Genomic DNA, 24,758 nt, shown 5'->3' on the forward strand with positions numbered 1-24,758 from the left:
CAATTTGGGTTTTCGCATCGGCAGCCAAGTCTGAGCACTATTTCAGTAAAATTCAAGTTGCAGAAGATGCGTTGGAACATCTACTACTTCCTGGTGCAGCGACCTCAAATTTAAATCATTAAATTTGTCCATTTTTCGATCCTCACCACAGTTCTGACCATGCGCGCTTACGCAAGCATAAATAATTTTACCCGTCGGCTCGCGTTGCGCGACAAATAATTAAGCTTATGTACAGGTGTGGATCATGAGTCATCCTCACCTGAAAAGCCCTTTATTAAATTTCGCCAATTGTTAGGCAATCAAAAAAAATGGTTAAGCTTTCAATTATGAATGTGCGATGTTATTACACAGGGGAAATTGAGGGTGTGGCTTAACCAAATTCATTGGCATGTTTGTTCAATGGAGAATTCGACCTTCTCATTATTGACCAACATTTTTGAGAATGTTTTAGGAACATAATTTTGATATTCCAATAACATAATTTAAAGTTTCACGACAATGGTTCGAACCCATGACTTCCGATTTTGAGGTGTACTCACTACACCATACGGAAAGTCATGAAGAATTGCAGAGGTCTGCATAATTTAATTCATGAGGTTCATCGATGCTTCTCATCGAAACGGACCACTTTTAGTAGAACAAAATTTAGTAGAGTTTTCGGGGACTGACTATAAAAACCCCAAAATTCTTGAGGAGGGCAGTTAGTTCCAGTTAGTTCCAGTCAGTTCCAGCCAGTTCAAGACCAGTCCAGTTCCAGATCCTGAAGAAGCCCCAGACCAGCCGGACCCGCCAGCAGCCACCAGTAGCAGAGGCCCCAGTCCAGCCGGACTTAGCGGTGGAGGCCGCAGTCCGCCGGGACTTAGCCGCTGTGAAGAGTCCGCCGGGACTTAGCCACCGGGAAGAGTCCGCCGGGACTTAGCCGCCGCGAAGAGTCCGCCGGGACTTAGCCGCCGTGGAGTCAACCAGGGACGTAGCAGATTTCGGGTCTGGCATGGCTCGGCGCAGAGGTCTGGAGGACAAGTCTGGCTTCAACATAGAGAACTGGCTTGACGAAGATCTTAATGCAAAGTGATGTGATCGTGCGCGTAAAAAAGTTAAGAGTGTTACCGCAAAAATGTAATCTTTAAAAAAGTGTAATATACAAATAAGTGAAGTTTACTGATCTGTTTTGACTCTGCAAGTAAATATCACAAAAATCCTGAAAGCCTAAACCGCTCGGGCCGTTCAGGTGGTGACTAGCGGAAAGCAACGCTGTGTGTGTTTGGACACGCCATTATGATTGGACAAAACCGAGAGTTGAAAATGTGACTATGTGTGAAAGTTAATGAACAAAATGATTTCGCGAAGTAACAAACAGTTAAAATAGTAAAAAAAAAAACGTTAAATTGAAGAAAATGTTATGTAAGGAGTTCTAAGATGGAAGCAAATGTGCAGCAGTACGAGATGGAACCAAAACGAGATCGACCAATGACAGAAGCATCGAAAATTTCGAAACCGGCCAACGATGGACAGCATTAGGGATTCAACAATGACGAGATCATCTGGACCAACTGGAGACGAAAATCAGCCACATCGGACACCCAAGAAGACGACCATGGAAATCTGGCAGTTTAGGGTGAGTAAACAAAAGTTATACCGAAATTTGATGTAAATAGTTAAAAACACGCTTAAAAGGGTGCACAGCAACCAAGGAAGTTGTTGTCTTCTTATGCCAAAATTGACAAACTTACGGACCCAATCCTGCACAAATCTGATTGTAAAAACAGGCAAATTTTGTTGTAAATCACTTAGTAGACAGTACTTTAGGGGATGAATAAAACATTATATCGATAGTTCCCGTAGTTTCGAAAATACTAAAATATCTGTAACAAAAATCTTGGTGCAAAAGCTCTTGTTGATGTGCACCGTTAAAGATGGCGAATTTGGAGATGACGGATTTAATCCAGCTTATTCCAGAATTTGATGGGTCATTAGACTCACTGGAGCAATTTTTAATATTAATAGATTATTATGCTGATCAAATTCCTGAAGGCGAAGATCAGAGTAAATTTTTAAATATTGTTTTTATGAAACTAAAATTTAAAGCAGCAGCACGTATTAACCGAATTTATGCAAGCACTTGGGAAGAAACCAAGGCAAATTTAATTAGAGAGTTTGGTATCAAAACTACTTTTGGTAGTATAATTGAACAAATTGAAACTCTGAAACAAGGACGGGATGAATCATTTAAATCATATGCAGGAAGAGTTCTTGACATAAAATACGAAATCATAAAAATTGATCAAAGTTACAACGAAAATTCATTTACAGCTTATTGCTTAAAAAGCCACTTTATAGTTGGAATTATAAATAATGAAATCAAAGCAATTGCCACTAATAACCGTCATATGAAGTTGGAAAATTTGCTAGAATTTTTAGAAAATGAACGAATTGACAGAGAGTCTTTAAGAACTCTCGAACAAAGGTTACTTGCTAGTACTGAAAATTCAAACCTTAATTTTGACAGAAAATTCAGAAATTTCAGGTACAATAAAAATACAAATTTTAATCAAAGAAATAATTATCAAGCTAACAAATTTTATGAATTTTATAAAACGAATACTGCAAAGAGCACTTTAAAACGAACTTATACAAATAGTCGACGCAATAAAAATCAAATTCCAAATAATTTTAAAATGCAATTTAAAGAATACATTCCACCACATGAAACATTAAAAATCAATTTCAATAATGATTCAATATTTTATGCAAATATTGCTACCTTGGCAAGGCCAACAAAATTTCACAAATTTATAATTGACTCCGCATCATGTAACAATTTTGTAAGATGGGATGTGGTTAGTAATATGCGTTTAACTAACATTGATTTCAACGATAGAATTTCCATTAGAGGGGTTCATGGAATAGCAGAAGATACAGTAGGATCTGTAAATATGATTTTATTGATAGGAAATTCAAAATACGAGGAAAAGTTCTACATTTTGAAGCATTTCGCTGATGATGCAATTCTTGGAGCACATTTTCTAAAGAAATACACCTTATATATTAGTCAAAGTTTCGACTACATAGTTTTACGAACGCCTGATACAAAAAATATGCAATATCATAATCATGCAATGACCAATTTATTTAGCAACAATGACATTGAAAATATAAACAAAGTAAATATGACAGGTATTGGAGCAAACAGTTATGACAATTTTAATACAAATTATGATGAAAATAATGGAAATAATTATGATAATGACAATGGCTGCAATGGCAGAATCCAACCGTGCATTGAAGAGTATTATGACGATCAAATTGAAATTGATGATGATAACCAAGATTACCCAAAAGAGATGAATTTAGAAAACGATCGAGATTATGATGTGATTGAAAACATGAAGCATGAGAAACTTACAGGCAACGACAGAATGAGAAAAATTTATGAATTGGTTAAAACAGACCACTTGAAAGGTGAAATCAATCAAGAAATTAATAATATTTTGAATGATTTTAATGAAATATTTTATTTAGAGGGTGACGAGTTGACTTATACCAATTTAACCATGCACGATATAGAGACAACAACTGAAATTCCAATTAATAAAAGACAATATAGATTTCCTGAAGCTACCAAGAAACACGTAGAAGAACAAGTGGAAGAAATGTTAAAATTAGGGATAATACGCCCAAGTAAAAGTCCGTGGAATGCACCGGTATTATGCATCCCAAAGAAAGACTTAGACGCCGAAGGCAACAAACGCTACAGAATTGTAGTGGATTTTCGAGACCTAAATACAATAACTAAACCATTTGTGTACCCTATACCGCTTATTAGCGAAATTTTGGACAGTATTGGAGAAGCTCGATATTTCTCAACCATTGACTTGAAATCAGGATTTTATCAAATCCCAATTAACCCAAAGGATGCTGCGAAAACCGCTTTTTCAACATTTCTAGGACATTATGAATTTTTAAGAATGCCAATGGGACTGAAAAATAGTCCATCAACATTTCAAAAATTTACATTCACACTTATTTATGAAATACAACCTGTTAATGCGTTTGTATACTTGGATGATATTATTATATTTGGAAGAACTATAGAAGAACACAATAATAATTTATATAAAGTTTTGAATGCATTACATGAACATAATTTAAAAGTTGAACCATCAAAATGTAAAATTTTACACAAAGAAGTCAGATATTTGGGTCATATTATTAATGAAGAAGGTATTCGACCAACTAGTGAAAATATTGATACGATCAAAAACATGAAAAGGCCGCAGACGATTAAAAATGTGAGATCATTTTTGGGAACTGTTAATTTTTATGGAAAATTTATTCCAAACATTGCAGATAAACGTAAGCCACTTAATGCATTATTAAAGAAAAATGTGAAATTTATTTGGACAGAAGAATGTGAACATGCATTTGAAGAATTAAAAAACTATTTAATTTCAGAACCAGTTTTAGTAAGACCGAACTATAATGACAAATTTGTTTTGACAACTGATGCTAGCGATTATGCTATCGGAGCAGTTCTTACTAATGAGAAGTCAAATGATCACCCCATCGCTTACGCAAGTCGTGCGCTTATCGGGGCTGAAAGAAATTATTTCACCATTGAGAAGGAACTACTAGCTATTGTTTGGGCAGTAGACCACTTCAAACATTTTATTTATAACCAAGATTTTATCGTTTACACAGATCATAGACCATTGGTAGCTCTATGGCATTTGAAGGAAACTTCACCAACGTTGACAAAGCTTCGTTTAAAAATCCAAGGCATTGGATGTGAAATTCGTTACAAGCAAGGAAAGGAAAATGTGGTTGCAGATTTTCTCTCACGTTTAAATAATGATGAAGATCATGCAGATGATAAACAAGCATCAAAATTAGTAGCAATTACAACTCGTCAACAAGCGAAACAAAATAGACAGTATGATTCAGATAATCAAAACTCAACAAATACTCCAAACAGACAGAATTCATCTAGAAACATTACTAACTGGAATAATAATATGAATGGACTTCAAAACATTGACATAAATTTAGAAAATGACGATGATAGCAACGATAAAACATTTACCTACAAGGATTTCAAAGATACAGATATCGATTTTAACGTTTTAAAATTTTCTAAAAATATTATACCATTTGAACAGGCCGAAGCTACATTTATGATATTAAACAGTGTTACGGTACACAAAGAATTGAGTAAATACATTGACCTTCCACATGGTATTAAGGATTACACCAATGAAAATATAATTGTATTCCCGCAAAAGAAAATTTGGGGTTTAATTTTGAATGGAACATATCGTTCAGCAGTTAAAAATGAAGAATTTTTCGATGGTTTATTTAAAAGCTTTGAAGATTATCCTGATTTTGCTAAAGATGCATCAGTTATACAAATTATTTCTCATAGAATATTTAAAACAGAGTTGGAACTAAACTTATTACGATTTTTTGCAATGAAACTTTCAAAGTCATTTACACTATATGCAACAGAAAATGAACGAATTTATGTAAAGCCAGAAGACAGAGATCAAGTGCTTAAAGATTTTCACGACGCACCGTTGGGTGGTCATGTCGGAGGTAAACGAATGATTAAAAGAATGAGTCCTCTTTTTACATGGGAAAATATGCGAAGAGATGTTTTGAATTATGTAAAGCAATGTGATTCTTGTCAAAAGAATAAAATATGGCCAGCAAATAAGATGCCAATGAAAATTACGACAACATCGTATGAACCCTTTGATAAAATTTATATGGATGTGGTTATGTTACCAATTTCTAATAATGGAAACAATTGTGGACTTGTGATACAAGATGATTTAACAAGATTTTTGATTGTAGCTCCCATGGAAAACCAAGAAAGTACTACTGTTGCTAGAACTTTTGTTGAAAAATTTGTTTGTAAATTTGGTGCTCCTAAAGAAGTTGTAACCGATCGAGGTACAAACTTTGTAAGCAAATTATTGCAACATACATGCAAAATATTACACATTAAAAAGATCGTTACAAGTGCATATCATCCTCAAGCTAATTTAGTTGAGAGATCAAATAGAGAGTTAAAAATTTATTTACGAAATTTTATTGGCAAAGATCCACAATGTTGGGATGAATTGATACCATATTTTATGTTTGAATACAATACTACAGAAAATTCATCAACTGGATATTCTCCCTATGAACTTTTGTATGGAAGAAAAGCTACTATACCAAGCACAATTTATAAAATCAATGATTCAGATTTAAATTATGACGACTATATTTGTTCAATGAAAGATATATTCAAGGATGCTCATGAAACTGCTAGAAACAACTTAATATTGTCAAAAGAAAAGAGAAAGGAAATTTATGACAAAAAGACAAATGATTGGGTACCAATGTGGGGAGATAGAGTTTTGGTACAAATGGTACAGACAGGAATTGGTCAAAAGTTACAAAATAAGTGGCGAGGCCCTTATGATATCGTTAAATTTAACAGCGATCAAACGACCACTATTAAAAATGGAAACAAATTTGAAGATGTACATAATAATAGACTTAGAAAATATAATGATTAACATAACACTAAATGATAGTTCACAATGTACCCGTATTAACATACATTTAACATAATTTAAAATCAAATGCTCCAATACAAGAAAAATATTTTGAAATGACAATTACAGTACAAATAAAATAAAGTAAAAAAATAAGCGATTTATGCAATGAATGACATAGTATCATAAACGATTAATATCAAAAGACTACAATGAAGGAAAATATTTATTTTTAACACACGGGATTATTTATGTATATTGAACAAAAAAAAAATAATAATAATAAAAAACTTATTGAATTGATATGATTGATGAAATTGAAAAAAACGATTGTCATAAAGAGAACTAAATGAATCAAACAAATGTGTTACAAATACTTTTTTTTATATAGAAAAATAAACATGAAAAAAGAATATATGATTGATTTGATATGATAAATGAATTTATGTTGAGTTAAACAAAATATGAATGATTATTATCAAAAAAAGAAATGCGCAAACAAGATAAATGTTTTGAATTGGGGATGAAAGATATTTTTATAAATGAGTGAATTGATGGGGTTTAATCAAGGAATAGATTCTGAAAAGTACGAGTACTGAGTTTATTTTTTTTCAGATGAAGCGATTATGATCAAATATAAACATAATAATGAAGCAGTGATGAAACACGTTAAAACAATTAAGAAGCTGTTGGGTTGCAATTTTGGGAATATATTTAATTGAGCTAAAATGGGTTAACAGGGTATTGGAAAAACAATGACGCAATTTTTAACTACAAATAAAAACAAATCAAACGGACTGAACAATAACGAAATTTCAACGACAAGCAAATGAAGATGGTGTGATTATTAAATGTTTCAAAACAACATGTATGCAAGTAAGAATGTGTGTGAGAATAATTGGACAAGGGAGGCGCGCCCCAGAATGAATGTTGAATGTAAACATGTGTTTTATAATTTACTTAACAAAGTATTAAGAATTTATTTTCAGAATGTTATATGCTTATACGAAGGATTTACAGGAAACCATTGGAAGACGATCAAGAAGACAACAATTTCAACAAGAACGAATATGAACTACAGCTCAAGGAAAGGTAAAATTTGTAAGTATATCGTGGGGAATCAAAAAAGATCGAAAAGGACGGTAAAAGTTCCGATCTAGGGATACATAAACTGATAAAGCAACGCCAAAGGGATTAAAAAGTAGACAATTGTACTCTATGGGGAAAGTTTTTATGTCGAATAAAGCTTCAAAACAGTTGTAATCCATGGGGGGATTCAATATGTTAATAACATTTCAAAACATTTGCACTTTACGGGGATAGTCAAATGATAATTAAAGGGAATGGATAAAAAAATGCTTCAAGGGAAAATCAAGGGATAAATAATGCTTCAAGGGATTTTTAAGGGATAAAATAATGCTTCAAGGGAAGAACACCTTTAAACTGATAAAATTCAGAGGGGAAAAAACAGAACATTATTATTAGACTGAAAATTGAACCAACAAATTTTCTTGCAAAATCAACATTTTATTGCGAATTGCTCAAATAAACAAATTGACTGAATGAGTGTAACAGATTTGAAAACACTGAATGACATACAGATTTCATAAAAAGTTGGAATAACAGAAAGGATATTTTAACATACGCAGTTTTGCAATGACAAGATGATAGGACGTATAGATCAATGAAAAACTTTATAGAGTAATTTTTTTTATTAAAGTATAAAAATAATAGTCAATTAGAACTGATTTTTTTTAAGTATTAAAAAAATAGAACTGATTTCATATAAAAATATCAACAAGATTTATAAGATTGTAAGTAAATTTGAGCTCAAATTTTGCACAGAAATTTAATAATAGATTCCTGAAAATTATAAAATATTGTTCATACAAAGAAAACAAGTAAGACATTTTTGTGGGAGAAACAAAAGTAGAAACTGAAGTAAAATATGGCAGAGACGAGAGACGAGACGACTTGAGACGATCGACGCGTTCGTATGCTGAGAAGTTCTACGCGTTCGTATGCAGAAGTTTGTGATGGCAAGATGGTGAGTGGCAAAGTCATGCGGGAGGTTGGACAGGTAACGGTGTTGATGTTGTTGTAAAAGGTCATATCAATGAGGATCAAGTCAAATTAAATCGCATTTTTTGTAACGAGACATTCACGTAAAACAAATTACTAAATCGAAATGTGGAATTAAGCGAAGTAAAGATGATTGAAACATCAATTATGGAACAAAAATGCAAGTTGAGATCATACTGCACGTCTGAAACTATTGAAAAGGAGAAGATCATGATAAACAAATGATAACATCATCCGATGTCATTAATTTACAAAAGCCAAAGTTGCAAATTAAACGAAAAGACAATTTTGGACAAACAACATTTCCTAAACATTTGAAAAAAGAATTACATCAACCGATGTCAATAATTTGAGATTGTCAAAGATACAAAGCAACTGGAAAAGTCAATTTTGGACAAAAAAATACTGGATTTACGAACAATTCACAATACTCAGCAAGTGAGAAGTCAATGCACTCTCAAAATTGACCACAGTCAACTCACAGTTGAGTTATGAAGCATAATTCATGATGGAAACGACAATTGCACTAATCGACGAAATTCAACACCTTAGCCTCGAAAACTGATCAATTGACCAAGTCACTGTGGAATGAATAGCCTCACGATAGAGACGATTTTGATGGAAGACGACGACGATAATAACCAGCCGATCAACACAGTTCTACAACAACAAATTTAGCTTACAGTGGGAAAAATGCAATGATTTTTTTTAGGAGAGATAATGAAAATTAATTTCAAATGCAAGTTTATTTAAATCAGTTTCAACGAAAATATTTTTACAAGAGAAGTTCAAAATAGTAGTTCAAGTAATTTAACAGGACAGAAGATCAAAAAAGTAACGCAAATAATTTTTACAGGAGAAAAATCAAAAGAACAATTATATTATAAAGCAATCTACAAGAAAGCACAAGAAGAACAAATTGTAAACCGCATGATCACTACACCCGACAATATTCTTTCCAGAGATGATCATTTCTTTCAGACGATCATCTAGCTGATAAGTGTGGGGGAGATTAACCAAACCATTTTTTTAAATCAATTTTTTTATAGCCAGCCATTTAAGTTTTTTTATGATTTTTTGCAAAGTAATTATTTTTCACAATTTAAATTATTAACTTTGGGTATCATATTTCAACCTACAAATAACTTTCGGTAGATGTTCTTAATGCTTTTCAAGAATACAAACATCTAGCTGGTAAGTGTGGGGGAATGCAGCGACCTCAAATTTAAATCATTAAATTTGTCCATTTTTCGATCCTCACCACAGTTCTGACCATGCGCGCTTACGCAAGCATAAATAATTTTACCCGTCGGCTCGCGTTGCGCGACAAATAATTAAGCTTATGTACAGGTGTGGATCATGAGTCATCCTCACCTGAAAAGCCCTTTATTAAATTTCGCCAATTGTTAGGCAATCAAAAAAAATGGTTAAGCTTTCAATTATGAATGTGCGATGTTATTACACAGGGGAAATTGAGGGTGTGGCTTAACCAAATTCATTGGCATGTTTGTTCAATGGAGAATTCGACCTTCTCATTATTGACCAACATTTTTGAGAATGTTTTAGGAACATAATTTTGATATTCCAATAACATAATTTAAAGTTTCACGACAATGGTTCGAACCCATGACTTCCGATTTTGAGGTGTACTCACTACACCATACGGAAAGTCATGAAGAATTGCAGAGGTCTGCATAATTTAATTCATGAGGTTCATCGATGCTTCTCATCGAAACGGACCACTTTTAGTAGAACAAAATTTAGTAGAGTTTTCGGGGACTGACTATAAAAACCCCAAAATTCTTGAGGAGGGCAGTTAGTTCCAGTTAGTTCCAGTCAGTTCCAGCCAGTTCAAGACCAGTCCAGTTCCAGATCCTGAAGAAGCCCCAGACCAGCCGGACCCGCCAGCAGCCACCAGTAGCAGAGGCCCCAGTCCAGCCGGACTTAGCGGTGGAGGCCGCAGTCCGCCGGGACTTAGCCGCTGTGAAGAGTCCGCCGGGACTTAGCCACCGGGAAGAGTCCGCCGGGACTTAGCCGCCGCGAAGAGTCCGCCGGGACTTAGCCGCCGTGGAGTCAACCAGGGACGTAGCAGATTTCGGGTCTGGCATGGCTCGGCGCAGAGGTCTGGAGGACAAGTCTGGCTTCAACATAGAGAACTGGCTTGACGAAGATCTTAATGCAAAGTGATGTGATCGTGCGCGTAAAAAAGTTAAGAGTGTTACCGCAAAAATGTAATCTTTAAAAAAGTGTAATATACAAATAAGTGAAGTTTACTGATCTGTTTTGACTCTGCAAGTAAATATCACAAAAATCCTGAAAGCCTAAACCGCTCGGGCCGTTCACTGGTGCTAATATCTCGTTTTTTTGCCAAAAGTTGATACTAGCCGTTTTTTCATTGGTGTATTACTATGACCAGACCTTGAAAAAGAGCTGAATCTTTTGAAAGGGTCTCTGATGACCAAGGATGCCAGATACACAGATTTGTCTGTGTTTCACAGACATTTGAGCTTGTGCCAGACATTTTTTTAGGTACACAGACTTTTTAAAAACTTCATCAAATTAACATTTTGTAAAAATACCAACCGAACCTTATTTCGTTAGTCTTCAAATGCTTAAAAATGCTATTTCTAGTGGATTTCCATGAATGTGAATTGATATATTTGAATTTCATACAAATGCACAGACTGTTGCAAATCATCCTATAGCGTCATCAAAGTAGGCCGCTCAGACTAGCTAGGGGAGCGTTCTTTTATTACGTAACGCAGTTAGGGGGGGAGGGGGTGTCGGTGTCTGTTACGAAATGTTACGAAAATTGGGGGAGGGGGGGTGTGCTGAAAAATTCTGTTACGTAACGCAAAATTTTCATATAAGCACTCATAAAAATTTGCAAAAAGACCTTGCATTACGCGTTACAGGGGGGGTAGGGGGGATGGCTCATCTGTTACGATTTGTTACAAAGGGGGGGGAGGGGGGTCAAAAATCCCAAATTTTGCAATAAAAGAACGCTCCCTAGCCCATAAATAAAACAATTTGTTCGAGTTTTAACACTTTCTATTGACCACCATCGAACAAGGAGTGTGTGTGTGTGCCTAGCCGTGCTCTACAAAATGTCGTGTTCTTCAGCCCTTGGGCCTCATTTTCCGTGCACACAATACTCACGACCCGCTTTGCCCCAGTCTCCCACGAGCTTGGCGGATTCCCTCGCCAGAACGAGGGGGGGTAGGCTTTCCACCATTGGCCTTCCGGTTGTTGCCCCAACGCACCTTTTCCTCTTCCCGGCGCCAATCCCCGTGCCGAGTTCCTTCTGCTCTTCAGCGCGCGCGTTCGAGGAAATTCCAGCCGATGCCGTTTCGTTCTCTGCAGGTTTTTCCCCGGTCGTAAACCACCTGGTGGATGTTCTGCCGCCACCCGTCGACGCGCCAACTCCATCGCCTTCGTGGCGCCTTCGCTTGGGCTCCTGGACCCGGTCTCCCTTCGATCCACAGCGCGGCCGCTACGGCCATCGGCCCGCGTCCGGGTTCCGGACAAAACGTTCCGTGAGACTTTCTTCTTCAATAGAGGAGAAAAGCAACTCGCGACAAAATTTTGAGGCTAGGAATTTTGACAGGTATGATTTTCATAAAGTATTCGCCTCCTTTTCTCTCCCACAGAAAACCTGGGAACGAGGTAGCTGTCAAACTAGGCCAAAATGTTAAAGTCACTCACAAAATGAACTTTGAGTGATTTGAGTTCATTTCTGACATCACGATTTTCTCCTCTATAGAGGAGAAAAGCAACTCACGAAAAAAATTTTAGGCTAGGAATTTTGACAGTTATGATTTTCATAAAGTATTCGCCTCCTTTTCTCTCCCACAGAAAACCTGGGAACGAGGTAGCTGTCAAACTAGGCCAAAATGTTAAAGTCACTCACAAAATGAACTTTGAGTGATTTGAGTTCATTTCTGACGTCACGATTTTCTCCTCTATAGAGGAGAGAAAAGGAGGCGAATACTTTATGTAAATCATACCTGTCAAAATTCCTAGCCTCAAAATTTTGTCGCGTGTTGCTTTTCTCCTCTATAGCTGAACAACTTCTCCTCTCGCCGTACTTTTTTCTTGCGGTTCACCCCACAAAATCTCTCTTCTCCCTCTCTCCCGGAAATCTTCCTTTCTTCTCCCAAGAACTGTCAAGTTCTCGTCGTGCAGTAGTTTTGCTGCCTGCTTTGTTTTCAACCTAGTGGGGTACGTTCTTAGGTACTAATTTTCTCATTCGATAGGGTGTTCCAACTTTTAACAATTAAATACATATCAAATTTTCTTTAATTAATCCAAACGTTACAAGACATACGCAGAATTTTTCACAGATTTAAAAAAAAAACCATGTGGCATCCCTGCTTATGACCGAAACATTATGCATTTGTTCGCCCATACAAGTCTCTATTTAATTTTGACAGTTCCCCATACAGAATTGGTTTGAAAATATTCGAAACTCAGTATCTACAGGAAGGATTTATTTTTTTAGCCTTTCATGATGGGTAAATGTCTGAAAAAAAAGCATTCTAAATTATACTAATTTATCCACAAAAAGTGAAATTCTTATAAACCGTGTTTTTAAATTATGTTTCCGTGGGACATAAATGGCAACTTTTGAGTGACTGAAAAGTATGAACAATAATGTTTTCATACAGATATTTTTGTTTGAAAATCTGCTGTGTTTGAAAATATATGTTTTCAGTTTAGATTTTTGAATTTTATCGATTTAAATTTTGATATTTTTGAGAAAAAAATATTTTATTCAAATAATATCTCCGTGAATAAAAGACAAACTTTTCAGTGATTCAAGGGATGGGCCACTCTATTATCAATTCATTGATAGGTAAACTTTAGAGTTTAAAAAAAATGTCTTATGAGCTTTTGTGTTTTATATCTTGACTTTTTTTTGATAAGGTCCTATAAACAAATGTAAACATTGAGTGTATCCCTTTCACACCTTATGTCAAAGTCCATCGGAGTAAGCGGGATACATTCATTGTTTACATTTGTTTATAGGACCTTATCAAAAAAAGTCAAGATATGTTTATAGGATCCTTTAAAAATCTCTAAAAATGATGTATCTTAGGATTATATTCATTGAAATTAGTGAGATCTGATGTCTTATCGAAGCAGAAAGTATATTTTTGAATGTTGCCAAAGATGGAATCGTCACATCAATGTTCACCCAAAATTCCGAGTCGTGAATTTTTTGATTTTTTCAAAATTTAATGATATGAACTTTTAATGAAAATCGCTTTCAACACTTAAGAACTCTTCTTCGAGTTACATTTTACTGAATTTGTTCACAAAGTCTCTTAGTTGATAATCTAGGATTACTGTTCTGAGTCATCACAAGTGAAGTGATTTTCTATTAATTGTAAGTTATTATAGTTTATTGATTTTATTAAATTTCTTTGCTTCAACACAACTCAAACACTGGAAATCCCATTCATTTCGCTGCATGCAGCGATAAATGCAACAATTCTAATCCACAATTATTCCCACTCCTGTTTTCCACATATTTGCAACAACAACAACCCTTTCCAAAACTGCCTTCTTCTATCCAGTCCTACTTTCCCGCTAATCCTCGCCCCAGCAGCATCAGTCTGGTCTGGTGTGGAGCGCAACGAGCTCAGCTGGCATGTGGGTGCCCCTTAAATCCTGAATTGAATTTATTTACACTGGCAAAAATATAGTTGTACCAATTTCGGGTGCTCCTTTCTGCTCTTCGCCTTCCCTCCAGAGCTTTCACGTGTTCACGTGTGGAAAACCCTTTCCCGCCCTCGTTCTCTCAAATCTCACGGTGTAACCGACAAAGATTCACACATTTCGTTGCCACATATATATTTCGAGCGCGTCCTTCACGACCTCCTCGAGCTCCACTTCTTGAAGCGCTTCTTTCGAGTGGTTTTCCCCCGTCCCGGCAAAAGTTGCTGACCGTGAAATTGGGTAACTCTTTGAGAAAGGTTGATAAGAATATAAAAAAAAACCTAAAAAAGAACTGTGAAGAAGAGGAGAACAGAAGAACAGAAGAACAGAAGAACAGAAGAACAGAAGAACAGAAGAACAGAAGAACAGAAGAACAGAAGAACAGAAGAACAGAAGAACAGAAGAACAGAAGAACAGAAGAACAGAAGCACAGAAGAACAGAAGAACAGAAGAACAGAAGAACAGAAGAACAGAAGAACAGAAGAACAGAAGAACAGAAGAACAGAAGAACAGAAGAACAGAAGAACAGAAGAACAGAAGAACAGAAGAACAGAAGAACAGAAGAACAGAAGAACAGAAGAACAGAAGAACAGAAGAACAGAAGAACAGAAGAACAGAAGAACATAAGAACAGAAGAACAGAAGAACAGAAGAAAAGAAGAACAGAAGAACAGAAGAACAGAAAAAAACAGAAGAGCAGAAGAACAGAAGAGTAGAAGAGCAAAATAATAAATGAGAGATGAGAGATGAGAGATGAGAGATGAGAGATGAGAGATGAGAGATGAGAGATGAGAGATGAGAGATGAGAGATGAGAGATGAGAGATGAGAGATGAGAGATGAGAGATGAGAGATGAGAGATGAGAGATGAGAGATGAGAGATGAGAGATGAGAGATGAGAGATGAGAGATGAGAGATGAGAGATGAGAGATGAGAGATGAGAGATGAAAAAATGAGAAAATATTGTTTAATTTCAAAATTACTCAGTTAACGATTCCAAATGTTTGCTTTTCGGTGGTTTATTCTCCAGAATGTTTTTTCAACTCCCCTTGCAATAAGGGTATACCAAGCCGGATAAGGGTAAGAGCAGTGAGACGAAATGGTTTAGGGCAATATGATAGAGTGAAGAGGGCCGGAGGTTTTTCCGGCACAGACACACATCGGCTTTCAAGTGGGTATGAATATCCGAAGAATTTATGCCTTCATATACCTGATTAGCTGGAGTGGGTGGTTTCCGGAGCGTTTTTCTCGGGGGATCAATTGGGGGTGTGAGAAAGGAAAGTTGAGGAAGTGAGGATGGAATTGTGGGAAAGCATTCGTTTGCTGGTGAGCAACGAGAAGTGAGAATTTTTGCCAAGGTAATCGAATGAGGAAGGTGGTAAAGACGAAACGAAGAAGGAAATTTATGAGGTGTGTACCTTCGTATATGGGTGTTATGTTGGTACTCGTGTTTGTATGTAAATTTGTGTGGGTGTCTGGCTGGGGTGGGAGAATGTGAATCATATGTTGCCTCTGCTGGAAGGATTTGCTTTGTTTGGGGGAGACTCTCACTGTTTGTGGGAAATATGTTTCCGGTATTTTCGTTGGAACCTCCATTGTTTGTTTATGCCGACTCGAAACTTTGGATGTTGTACTATTTAATATTTCCCGAACGGTCGATGACTTGTGGGTAATCGTGTGTTGAAGATAAGATGGTTGAATAAATTTGCTTTAATATTTGTTTAAAAATGAAATTAGGTTTCATAAAACGTTCCAAAACCCTTTAAATTTTCAAAACCCTCCAACTTTAAATTCATGCAAATGCAACCACTTTTTTTCAGGGACAACTCCCCCCGATTCGCAGCAAGGTCCAGTCAAAAATGCATTATGCATCAAAAAGCGAATTTATGATTACTCGTGACGAAAGTGATCCGCACTCATCGTCCTATTCGTTCAACTTGCCGCCACGTGGCGTGGCGTTAGGGTAGAAATGTCACCCAGCATGGTGCACAGTTTCGATTTTGAAGACCGTTTTCCAATATCGCGACAGCGAGGAATCGATTTCCAAGAGCTCTAACAAAAAAAAATCGAAAAAGTCTGCCGAATTGGCGCGAGCGTAGTCTGCCAAGTTTCGGTTGTGATTTGCAATTTTAATAAATGTTGCACATTTGCTGTTGCATTGAGGTGGTGAGGCTGGCTGGCTGGGTGACTGTGTTTTGCGAGTCAACTTCTCGAGCAAGGTGCCACTGCTGGGGGTTGACGTTTGTGTGTTTTTTGATTTTTGTTTTTGCGTAGAAGTTTGATGCTGGATTTTTTATTTGCAACAGTTTTGGAATGAAGTTGGCAATCGTGACACACTTTCTATAATTTTTTTTGTGACTTTAAACAAATTAATTGGGAAATAATTTACGTCTGTTATGATATATTTCAATCTATTTGCTACAAACCTTCTACTTTAAAAGCATATTTAAAACTATTTTGAAATGACTTAACTATTTCTCGAATTGGTTTCAGATGTTTAAAACTTTCTTGGGCTATTGCAAATTTTATTTAAAATTTTGGCAAATTGTAATTTATGATTGAAACTTTTTAGAAGAAAATAGTTACACAAAAAAAAATTACTGATATAACTATTTCACATTCACAAAAGTAGCAACTAAAAATGAATATAACTTTTTCGATTAAGTGCCCAGTTGTAGGCATAACTTGGTTAACATTTTCGAAAGAAAGGCTCATTTATTGCAATTGAAAAATGAATAATAAACCAAACACATCACCGCAAAAAAAGTTTTCGAAGGCTGGACAAAATTTCATCAATTTTCCGAATTGAGTTTCATCGAATTGCAAGTTGCTGAAAAAAAAAAATTTGTGAAAAATGTGTTTGGCTCAGTGTCACCTGATTGTCAAATGACGATGCATTGGAACCGAACGGTTTAATTTTTAGAGTCATAAAATAAAACTTTTGTGAAGTCTGCTGCTTTTTAAGACAATAATCATTTTAAAAATCAAGCCTAACATTTTGAAAAACTTGAAATGACATAATCGAATGTTAGGCTTAAAAGGAAAAAATCTTGAAATTATTTTGGTTGGAAGGAAAATAATACAGACCACAATACATTCACATTTTATCATTAAAAATTAAACCAATGGTTTCCGAGATATGGTATGATACTGAAAAAGAAGAGCTAAGTTGATGGCATTAAGAATAACTAATTTATCACAAAAATCTAACTTATAGAAGCAGTACCTCAGCAGCCATCAAATGTGAGAAATTTTCTCAGCCATTTCATAATTTATAAAGTGCAGGTTTTCTTTTAATTCAGGAAGCATCTTTTGAATACAAAACAATCTACTTTTTTTTTTGAAAATTCCACCTTAAAAATACCAACTTGATTGATTGTAAATTTAGTTTTTCATCTAAAAATAGGGGAAAATCATCTACACACAAACATAATATTACCGAATGTTACATCATTTATTATGGAACACTTTTGCACGTCATTAAACATTTAATTTTAAATGCAATTTGATGTAAATTTGCAACAAATTATACGTTAAAACATGATTTTACGTGTGATTAAACCGTTTACGTCGAATCTCATGTTTTTTTTATTCTTAGCTTATTTTTATTAGGTCCGTTTAGGTGCTGTGACCAGGTTTGGAACGATGGACAGTTCAAAATAATTTAGAATAAGTTCATTACGAAAAGATGCTCATTTTCCTCCATATTTGCCGAGCATGTAACTAACAAGTCAAACTCAAGTTAACATCAACTGAGTTTACATGTGATTAATTTTTTCCGTGTCGAGTAAATTCACATATTTTTTTCTGTGTAACTTCATCGTGCCTTTAATGTTGCCATATAAGCAGTTTGACGTTCAATTCCAACTCATTAAATGTGTTTTCAACTGAAATCGAGTGATAAATATGGGAAATTCTCGTATGTTTGACAGGTTATTGCGCGTATTCCCGAAAAAGACACGCGGCAAACCAGCCTCGAAACGACGCGCCGCACTTTCGGCAAATGCGCGCTGTCAAATCCAATACTGTGCGTTTTGTTTTTGTTGATCTTCTTCTTCTTCGAATCGCCTGGCATTGTTGCCGGGTATGTTTTTTACTGCACCAAAAGTGCAGAAAATCGCTGGCAACAATGTCTGCGGCGCATTCTGAAATGCCGCGCGGCGTGTACCTTTGAGAGAAACTGACAATAAGCACTCGCTCCTAACTCCATTGTTCGATCATGTGTTCGGAGGCGGTGTTACGCTCCATACAAAATTTTGCGTTACGTAATAAAAGAACGCTCCCTTAAATACTTTGTTTTGATACTGGGCATGGACATAGTTTCATCTAAATAAAAAAATAAAAAAACATCTCGAATAAAATACGAAATTGCAGAGAATGACTAAAATAGTCATTTCTTGATTAAAAAAGGTATCACTGAAAAAAAAATCATAAAAATCATATTTCATTACAATTTCAAAACGAGCCTGTGTAAATTTCTTTAGATTAATGAAACGATGTTTTATTTTAAATCATAAACCATGCAATTAGTAATAGTTGATGTGAAAGTATGATATTAAAATCTTATTTTTACCAATCATGTTATTAAAAAATAATCATCTTTTTGTTTCTCAAGTGTACCCAGATGCAAGAAAGGAGTGGGCATAAAATAAAATTAAAATTTGAATTTTAAAATTTGGCTTGAAATTCTTTAAAATACAATCAAATATCACAACACGATGCTGACACAGTTATCTTAATGTAATTTTATTATGAATATAAAAAAAAAGAAAATCATCAGATTCATGTCTGAGGCTGTTATAATTATCATAAGTCATAAATGTCCCAATTTATTCAGAAAAGAAAAAGAGTTGGAGTATTTTTTGAAAAGGTCCAATAAACCATTTTTTTCTGTTTTCTGTGTGTTTTGAAACCGCCAATTAAATGATTTATTGGACCTTTCAAAAAACTCCAAAAAGATACTTAATTTTTGCTATTAGCTTTAAATAATGCTGCAATTCATCTCAAATGAGTTTATTATGGTCTTAAATTATTTTGATTAAATATTTTCCACCTCAGGAATTCCAAAACTGCCAATTTAACACACATTGAATCACATCCTCTAAAACACACACTCCCACTCAGATAAACTCACACAATCACCTGGCACCGAAAAGGCAAAACTTTTCCTCCCCCGTTTTTCCCCGACAGGGAAACTGGCGCTCTCAAACAACAACATATTGAGGGTGCTCATTTTCATATTATTATAACACAAATAACAAATTTCATTCCATTTGTTTCGAGGCCCCGACGTCATCCTGCTCTCTTCTCAGGGATGTGAAAAAGGGCCAAGCCTCCTCCGTCTGACGATGGCCAGAACAACAATAACATGGCCAACCGACGGCGGCGGCCTCCTTTGCCTGAATGTGAGGAGATTTGACTCGTTGTCACAGCTTAAAGAGGGTGAGCTTTTGTGTTGAGTTGTGAGCTTTTCCTAAAAGGGGAGCAGTGGGGTCAGTTGGACATTGATTTTTGGTATCATGTACTTCTATTTTTGTTTGAAAAAAAAAAACTGAAAAAATCTATTCAAAATAACTTTTTATTGCATTATGATTTCTGAAAATATTTCGGGTTTCAATGAATTATTGTAAAAAATCTACAATATCCCAAGTACCCCACCAATATTTTATTCACAAACGAGGAAATGATGGTGGGCTTAAATCTCATTCTATCCCTCCCCACCAACGACGTCAAAAGTCAGTTCAGCCTCGTGTCGACGTTTCACAGCTCTCGTATTCCTGAGTCCCAGGTTTGACGCCTTTCGTCAGTTTCGCTTGCAGATTGTGTCGTTTTTTCATCATCTCATTATTTGGATTCTGATTTGAGAATGTCTCGAGCCCTCGCACACACACACACACACTTGCACACATGTACTTTTCTGTGATTTTTCCTGGCACAAATACAAGAGGTGGGAAAGCCGGGAGAAAAATGAGCCGAAATACAATTCCGGGGAAGATAAATTATGAAAAACCTCTCGTTTTCTCTTTCCTTTTTCAGCGTTGTGGCCTTGCCATCGGAAAGGACGTCCTTGCATTTCAGAACATCACGACGGTTTCCGGAAAAGTTAGAGTGGGAAAGGGTGGAGATGCCTCTATTGTCATTTCGGTCAGTTGAAAAGCCTTAAAGCATTTTTTTTTCTTAATTTAATTTGTACACTGACATTAAATTTGTTAAAATCCCTAAAATTTCTTTATAAAAATCAATTAAATTTATTTAAATTAAAAAGAGATCCCAAAATTATTTTTTCCATCAACCTTTAAAAAGCAAAAACCTTAGAAAGATTCAAACAATCCGCTAGGTGAAACCAACAAACGAAAGTGGCTGGAACGACGAATGGTGAGAGTCTGCGGTGAGACTGGTGGGATCCTCTAAATATCAATTTAGCAATTTATTTCACCAAATTTATACCTCTCTGCTTGGGGCCATTCGTTTCTGGTGCTGATGAAGAGGGAAGGAGGGAGTGGTGCAGAGAAAAGTTTGTGATTTTTATTTTGCTTGGGTGGTGGTTTTTTGGGTGATGATATGCATGGGTGGTCTTCTGTAGGAAGGTTTTTCAATAGGTAATTGAAAAATTATGTAGTCTTTTTACTGGCTTTGTTTTTAAAATTGTATAAAAAGGAAATATTGTTTCCGCGCGAAGTTATGTTTTTTTTTGATGAAAACCAATTTATTGGGCTTGCCAATCCAAGCAACTTTGTTAATGGCACCAAAAGTTTATATCGCAATCTCTGTAAAATTATCATAAAAAACCCAAAATAATGTTTTTTACACTTTGGCTCCATTCTGAGGGCAGATGCAGATTCAGCGGGCAAAATTACATCGAAAACATATAGTTGGATATTTTTTGAATTTCATCAGGATGGTCCGATACACTTTTCCCTTGAAAATTATACATTTTCAAATAAAGATATCTCGAGTTTAAAGAAATATACCTCTGAGATACTGGATGTTATACGATTTCCTGAAAGATCAGACGATTTTTAACAAAACTGCATCAATAACTCAAAAACGATGGAAATGCATAAGAGACATTTATGCGATCAGGGGCAGAATAGTTTAAAAAAATATCTATCTTCTAGAATATTTCTAATTTATTTGTCTAATTATTAAAAACTACATATTCTTGCTTGTTGTTTTGGTATTAGTGAGTTTATCCATTCTTTCAAACATAAGTAATTCTGTTTTAAAATCTGACTCCAAATTTTTTGTTTAAAGTTTTTTTTTAACTTTGAAAAATAATGTATTCTTGCCTGTTGTAAAAAATTTGTGAGTTTTTCCATTCTTTCAAACAAGACCAGTTATTTAATTAAAAGTGCGACTTTTAATATAATTGCCGAGTTTCTTGATGTTCGGAAAAAAATTATTAGGTTTTTCATCAAAAATTATTGTTTTTTTATTTGCAAGCTTTTGACAGCTCCCCATTTTTTTGAGTTTTTGTGAAAAAAAGATAATTTAAAAATCTTCTATTTTTTCCGTTGTCCAATTTTTTGTTTCTAAATGTTCCTCAACAATACCTACAAATTTGCCGAAGACACCGAATTGTTCATAAAATTCACTCAAAAGTGCAGCTGCAAGGGTTTCCAGAAAAGCCTTAGACTGGCAAATAATTATTAATTACTTTGATTTTAAGCTGGTAATTCAGTAATTAATTATTTATTTTGTAATAAATGGTAATTAGAGTAATTAAAAGTAATTATTGGGTAATTAAAGCAATTATTGTGTAGTTAAAGTAATTTAATATTTTCAAAATTGTACTTGTTAAACGAATCTTTTCAATTTTCATTGACAATCAATTCGGTTTACTCTTCTAGATGTTGAGAGATGAATGATAAAGATAAATAAACTGACTTTGTAATCAATATCAATGTTTCATCATAAAAAAGCATTAAACAAATTTCCAGTCATATATAAGATTGCAATAATCCCGCCTATGTGGATCAATCGGACCGCGCACTGGACTCACAATCCAGAGGTCGCCGGTTAGAATCCCGCGGTGGGCGCTCTAAAATTCTTTGTGTAAATATGGGTATTCGGCGCCGTCGCTCCGTGCCATACTCTCGTACACTTAGGAGCCCAGGGCGGTGAAGTCCTTGTAGATAAAAAGGAAGACACTAGTGGTTGGTACTAGCAATGGTGGCCGGCAGCTATAAAGTCAACTTCGCAATAATCCAATGACCCAATATGTTGCTAAATAAAAAAGTTTAATTGATCAATGCTAAAAGTGAAACTTATTGAAATTTGCAACGATTCGAAAACAATTTTTAAACTTTTAAATTAACACATACATTATTTAAACAGTTGAACACAGTTTTTGAAAATATTTTTTATCGTTCAAGTCCGCTGTTAAAATTAGCTTATATTCAGAAGCTGTATTTAAAATGAGCTTAAAAAAATCCCGCTTTTTTCACATTTTTAAATTAACTTTTTTGAAGATTTTTTTTTATTTTGATGAAACATTGTCTATACGTTCCTTATGTACGGCACACGGAAAAAAATCAGATTTTTTTATTGGATTTTTATCACTCAAAGTAAATTTACAAAATATCTTGTACAAAAGCTATGAATTTAAAAACATTTCGCCGTTTTGAAGTAAGGCCGTTGCGAATATTTTTTTACTTTTATGTTTGGCTCCAAAAATTTAGAGACCATTTTTTTAAAACCTTCACCATTCTATGGAATTTGACTTGCTATTACCTGAAAACAATATAAAATTCATTTCACTGCTTTGATAATCATTTTGATCAAGATTGAACCAATTAAAAAAAAAGATTTTTGGTTAAGTTTCGTTGTACACTATCATAAAAAGATTTTTTTTGCGCAAATTGTTTCATGTAAAAACTAAGTTTTAAAAAACTATTGACTGCAAAATAACTGTACTGGTATATAATGCTTTTAGCAACAGTCTTTTTATTGAATTGTTCAAATCATGACAAGATTTTTTTCTTGCTTTCTTTCAAGTTAAAATTGTGGAAAATACTGAAATTTGGTCTCATTTCTCAACCTACGATGTATCGGAAAATGTTGGCTCCATTTTTAAATGTATAAACTTCAAATTTTTGTGAAGCATTCTGCTCTTTTTAATAAAAATAAAATTTTAAATTCACATAATCCATATTTGTAAAACAAAATTAAACTAGCACAATTTTGAACAAAAATATATACTTTCAGTTCTTCTCTTGATTGCCAATGTGTTTTGAATTTATAGTTAAATTTTTGAAAGAACTATCGGATGAGCAATTCAAAAATTCATAATCAAACTCCGTTTAGAGCCATTCATTTAATATATATCAATATTTTTTATCAACGTGAAAAGTAATTAAAGTAATTAATCATTTTGACCTAGTAATTTTAGTAATTAATTGGTAGGTTGGCAAGTAATAAATGCTTCTGGAAACCCTTGTGCAGCTGTTTGAATATTTACGTACCATTTTTGTATGGACAGCTGCCAAAATTGTATGGAGACTTGTATGGGTGTACCAATGACACAAAATAGCTTCTTAGGTCATAGAGAAGGACCCCACAAAGTTTGAGCCAAATAAAAAAAAATTGTCGAAATTGGCCGATTTTGTAGAGAATTGCTTATGTCCTTGGGTAATTCTCCGCCAACTCACACAGCAGTTGCCCCGACCCCTCTTCGATTTGCGTGAAACTTTGTCCTTAGGGGTAACTATTGTCCCTGATCACGAATCCGAGGTCCGTTTTTTTATATCTCGTGACGGAGGGGCGGTACGACCCCTTCCATTTTTGAACATGCGAAAAAAGAGGTGTTTTTCAATAATTTGCAGCCTGAAACGGTGATGAGATAGAAATTTGGTGTCAAAGGGACTTTTATGTAAAATTAGACGCCCGATTTGATGGCGTACTCAGAATTCCGAAAAAACGTATTTTTCATCGAAAAAAACACTAAAAAAGTTTTAAAAATTCTCCCATTTTTCGTTACTCGACTGTAAAAAATTTTGGAACATGTCATTTAATGGGAAATTTAATGTACTTTCGAATCTACATTGACCCAGAAGGGTCATTTTTTCATTTAGAACAAATTTTTTCATTTTAAAATTTCGTGTTTTTTTTCTAACTTTGCAGGGTTATTTTTTAGAGTGTAACAATGTTGTACAAAGTTGTAGAGCAGAAAATTACAAAAAAATGATATATACAGCAATTCCCCACGAAAACAGCATGGAAAAAAACAAAAGTGCTCGGATCGGGCTCAAAATTTTTGTGGGAGTTCCCTGGCCGAAATAATTAGACCCGTATTTTTTTGTTTGGCCATTAGGGTGACCTACGCCGTGTTAGGGTGTTCTGAAAAATGGCCATTTTCGTCGATTTTCGCAAAAACCACTTTTTTCGAAAAATCATAACTCCTCGCCATTTTAACCG

At 34.9% G+C, this 24,758-nt stretch overlaps 1 protein-coding gene and 1 pseudogene across 1 annotated transcript in view; both read right to left on the reverse strand.

The window, feature by feature from the left end:
* The window catches only part of LOC120415097 (carbonic anhydrase-related protein 10), a 178,088-nt gene that overhangs the window by 141,857 nt on the left and 11,473 nt on the right, over positions 1–24,758 (reverse strand). The gene's annotated exons all lie outside the window — the stretch shown is intronic.
* Positions 1–24,758, reverse strand: part of LOC120413112 (uncharacterized) — a 91,796-nt pseudogene that overhangs the window by 41,971 nt on the left and 25,067 nt on the right.

Source organism: Culex pipiens, chromosome 1 (assembly GCF_016801865.2).
Source record: "Culex pipiens pallens isolate TS chromosome 1, TS_CPP_V2, whole genome shotgun sequence".
In the NCBI taxonomy this organism is placed as follows: domain Eukaryota; kingdom Metazoa; phylum Arthropoda; class Insecta; order Diptera; family Culicidae; genus Culex; species Culex pipiens.